Below are 5000 nucleotides of genomic sequence, written 5' to 3'. Positions count from 1 at the left end.
AAAGCCAGACTTCTTTTAATCAGCTTTAATAAATCATTTATAATAAATTTATTAATAGGATCCGTATTCCCTCAAATAACTACAGTTCCATAAAGAAGCCATTTTGTATTACGATAAAATTTGAAAAATAGAAACAAATATTAGTTGCCATGTGCTAAAGATAAATGAATTGTGTAACCAACCGTATTTATTGCTTTAGACTGAACACTTATCGGAAGCACGTGTGATATGCGAATACTAACTCCTTATCTAAGATGTCTCAGCGTTATCTATGTCGCTATCGGTAATATGTTATCTGCAGCCTCGGCCCAGTAGAATGTGGATGGGAACTGTTATTCAAGCGTTGGGCTGTTCTTTGTGTGATCTAATTATATAAAATGGAGAGAAGTTGAGCACATGTGGATACGATCATGCTGCACTCACTTACGTACAAAGAAAGCTACACATGTGCACACGTGCGCGCGCGAGAACACACACACACACACACACACACACACACACACACACACACACACACACACACACACACACACACACACACACACACACACACATATATATATATATATATATATATATATATATATATATATATATATATATATAAATCTTTCTCTCTCTCTCTCTCTCTCTCTCTCTCTCTCTCTCTCTCTCTCTCTCTATATATATATATATATATATATATATATTATATTATATATATATATGTATTATATATATGTATGTATATATATACATAATATATACATATATATACATATATACATATATATACATACATATATATATATATATAATATATATATATATATTATATATATATATATATATATATATATTATATATATATATATATTGGTGTGTGTGATATTTGTGTGTTTTTGTGTATACATATACTGCGACAGAGAGAGAGAGAGAGAGAGAGAGAGAGAGAGAAAGACATATATAATGAGAAAGAGAAAGGACAAATAAAGAGAGAGAGAGACACATTTAAGTAGATAGAGAAAGGACATATATAAATAGAGAGAGAAAGGGGACAAATGAAGAGAGAGAAAGACGAAGAAAGAGAGAGAGAAAAGGGACAAATACAGAGAGAGAAAGACGAAGAGAGAGAGAGAGAGAGAGAGAGAGAGAGAGAGAGAGAGAGAGAGAGAGAGAGAGAGAGAGAGAGAGAGAGAGAGAGAGAGAGAGAGAGAGAGAGAGAGAGAGAGAGAGAGAAAGCGGGTTGCATCATCCCCCCAGAGCGGTACCACGTGCTTGGCTCCGTACAGCCAATCGATACTAAGGCATGGAATTTATCTGGGTTTCTATTGGTCGCCATCCGATACACGTTCAGACAAGAGCCATGAGGTATGAGCTGTCAATATTATTGAGCCTATGCACTTGTGAGTCTCAAGGAACTGTTACTAAGCCATGTTGCCTTCCTTTGAAGAAGAAGGAAGGAGAAGGATAGGAAGAAAATATAGATAAATATATATATAGACGTATCGGCACCACATATTGACGTCATGGGACCACGTGGAATCCGTTTCGAGGCTGGGTGCGGGAGGGGGGTGAGGGAGGGAAGAGGGGTGTGAGGAAGGAGGGGGGAGGGGGTGGAGGAAGGGAGGGGGAGGGGGATAAGGAGGTGACTAGGATTTCCCAGAAAAAAAAGCCTGAGGAAAAGCAGGTACTGGTGGTGGTGGAGAGAGGGAGAAGGGGAGAAGGGGAGAAGGGGAGAATGGGAAGTGGAGGAGGGGAGGGGATGGGGGAGGGAGGGAGGGATGGAGGAGGGGAGGGGGGGTGTATATAGCCGGCTAGGGGATGGTTGCTTGTAGGGGGTAGGGGAGGAGGAGGAGGGGGATGCCGTATCGATTTGCTCTTGTGCGCTCCAACTCCTAGCCCCCCCTACCCCCCTTACCCCTCCACACCCCCAACCCCCAACCCTCGACCCTCTTTCTCTCTCTCTCTCTCTCTCTCTCTCACACACACACATACACACACACACACACACACATGCATACCTACATGTCTGTTCAGGTTAGGTTTATAACACCTTCCTCCCCCCCCCCCCTAAAAAAAGATCAGGCTCTCAAAAACAACTGATTCTGCAAAGTCCAATCAGCAGCTTTGAATATCATAGTTTTACTATTTTCTGGTGTTTTATGAATGACCGGAACGGTACATGATGGATGGACAGGTGCAACAGCGAACCGCAGCTGAAGAAGGTTATTAACCAAATCTGCCACGACGAGACAAGGACAAACCGAATGGTTCTATAATCAGACGAGGTGTCTCTGGCAGGCAGGCAGTGTGTCCCCAGCGTGTCCGCGTGTCCGAATCACAGAACACGTCAGTGCAACACGTTAGCACTTTCACAGAACTGCCGCCAACTCCACCACCACCTCCACCGCTACCGCCGCCGCTACCGCTGCCACAACCACCTCCGCCTCCACCTCCACCACAGTCTTAATCAACCACTACCACAACTGCCTGATCTGCATCTTACCCGCGGAATCCAATGGTACATTCGCTCGTACTGGTATATTTTGTTCCACAATAGCCGGTCTCACGTGGGTCAACTTAGTCTGGCGACTGAACCGGTACGGAGGAGGAGGTACAGGCGGTCGACGCGTCCCGATCCTTGCACTCTGACCAATGGCTTCCGTCGTGCGAACGCTGCATCCTGGGCATATTGCATTTCTTGCCCCCCTTGTGCTTGTGCAGGCGCAACTCTCCTGTACTTCTTGTTCGATGGGAAGTGGAAGAGCTTTCGTGGGCGAGGTGGAAAAATAAAGATTTCGGCTTTGGGGCGAGCGTGCCTCTGGCAACTGGGTTGTGGCCAGTGAATCGGCTTCCATAGTTGGACATTTGGTCTGTAGTCTGGCTCTCCATTTTAAAGAAACGCATTGCGCAGCGTAATTAATCATACTGGCAATCTCCCCAACATCGTTCTGTAGCCGCTATCAAAATTTATCTCGCAGTGCGGCATTTTGTATGGGTCTAGTTTGAATACGCTCTCGATGGAACGAAGTAGGTGTCCACGCAACCTCCATTTGAGTGTTCATCAATTCAGACAGGAATATTACTTGTGCAAAATAGCCCATTATGATGTGAACTTAGAAAAGGATAAAGGCCATGAATACTTTACCGTGTCATTATGACAGAACACGCGACCGCGGGAGTGCGCATGCGTGAGCGTCCGCCATTTTGTGAGCCCCTGCGACCACTCAGAGACGAGGGGACACGAGAGCGCGACGGCTGGAGGCTCCCGCTCGCTCAGACGGCTAGTAGACCGATGACAGCCGTCCCGAGAGGAGGTTCGTGGGCGCTAGTTACGGGCAGGACACTCGATGCACTCATGTTAAACAATTAAAGGGAACAAGTCGCTAATGAATGTCTGCTGATAAATGGTTTTGTTTGCACCCCAAGTGTCCTGTGAGGACACGACCCTCCTATATACTTGAGTTCGAACGAAGGAGAGAAATTTGAAGGTGTTTTCAAAATTCTCTGATGGAGGTTTGCTTGGAATTTTGTAACACAGCCACGCAGGTCTCGCTCGCTCGCTCGCTCCTAACAGTGGATCCCGAACGCTCCAAGCACTGCACAGTGTTCTGTGTCCGTGTGACGTAAACCTTGCGTCTCGTACTGCACAGTCTGCTGCTGCTGCGTGACATAATAATGCGTTTTTCCAGTGTTCCACCAATGCGTGCCAGCCAGTCTCGATGCCACTCCGTTGAACTCTGTCTTTGGCTTACTCATCCCCGTCTAGCGGTGAGCCTGACCCATCAGAATGCCGACGATGAGTGAGACGTAGTAATAAAGTTAAAGCAATTTCCGAGACGGATGCATACTTTCCGATCAAATACCGGTTGGCGAATTGACGCAGATGAATTTTTGGAGACTTATTCATACCAGCCGGGGAGCAGGATTATGAGCGTGGTGTTATTTATCTAACTCTCTCATTGGTGACGGAGTCTTCAGATAACTCCGGAGTGGAAGGAAGACCCGCCACCATTCCACTGCAACGACGAAAGGACGAAAGCCTCGGTAGATGATGTCCTTTGATTTTTTTTTTCATTTATTTTTTTATTTTTTAAAGGTGATCCCTGAGTGTTCGTAGTGCGGGTGTTGACGGCGCCTTCTTGCTGTTTCGTAGAATGGTCAGGGAGCCTTTAATCAATGGACTAGCACGGGGCTGCAGTCACACGGGGGGTCAGACTTTGTAGTCTTGATTAATTGAGTGATAGAGGGAGGCGGCAAGCTGCACTGTGATGTGAAATCGGAATTGAGGAAGGGGACTGCTGTTGCTGCAGGTGGATGAGAAGGGGAAGAGGGGAGGGGGAGAGGGGGGCGAAGGGAGAACTTATGGCTGTGGTTGATGACGGATTGGTGTTTCCTCGTCGAGGATTTTTGTCGGTGGTGGAGAGTGCAGCTAGATGGAGGGAGACAGACTACAAAAGACTTGGTTTTATTTTGGACATTCTGTGACTGACTGTGCTCTTTGGGACATGCAGATGGACATACACACACACACACACTCACGTACACTCACTCACTCGTTCACTCACTCACGCACACACTTCACTCACCTGTGGACTTGTATAATTTCGTCGCTAACGGAGAGCGTGTTGGAAGAACACTTTCGTTTTTGCTGTTACGTGAGAAGTGTCCCAAGTTATTTTTATGCTCTCTCTCTTTACAATTACTAGAGATATTTTAGTAATCATATAATCCCTCTTATTATCTGCTAGTGTTCCATCATTCATTAAGTTTCCCAATACGTAGTGCACATTGCCACATTTCCTCGTTTGCAATCTTGCCAGTGTTTCCTTGTACTTGGAAGTTTATATTCGGGTCTCCATGTGTTGCCAAATCTATTCGGCGAGTGTACCCTTTTGTGTTCTTGTGCCTCGAGTCTGAAGCTTTTGCTCGCTTTTTTTTCTCTTCTTTCTTCTTCTGGCATCTGTGCTTCGTCAGCGATGCAAGCCAAGGTCTTAGTGTTGTTGCGTTTGCTGGCT

At 45.8% G+C, this 5000-nt stretch overlaps 1 protein-coding gene across 5 annotated transcripts in view; it reads right to left on the bottom strand.

Moving 5' to 3' along the window:
• Positions 1-5000, bottom strand: part of LOC147469894 (uncharacterized) — a 44400-nt gene that overhangs the window by 27079 nt on the left and 12321 nt on the right. The window contains exon 1 of one of the 5 annotated variants that reach the window (XM_086546668.1): positions 4572-4590. The exons of 2 other annotated variants lie outside the window; for them this stretch is intronic. The gene's annotated coding sequence lies outside the window, so the exon portion shown is untranslated. Of the gene's footprint in view, positions 1-2246; positions 2266-2488; positions 2624-4571; positions 4591-5000 lie in introns of those variants that run through there. 2 more of the 5 variants (XM_086546664.1, XM_086546669.1) reach the window with 2 other exon arrangements.

The sequence above is a fragment of the Penaeus japonicus genome, unplaced genomic scaffold (genome assembly GCF_977035675.1).
Source record: "Penaeus japonicus unplaced genomic scaffold, GWHDUDI00000001_assembly GWHDUDI00000018, whole genome shotgun sequence".
NCBI lineage: Eukaryota > Metazoa > Arthropoda > Malacostraca > Decapoda > Penaeidae > Penaeus > Penaeus japonicus.
The sequence above is the reverse complement of the archived record's forward strand: the minus strand, read 5'-3'. Positions and strand labels throughout refer to the sequence as shown.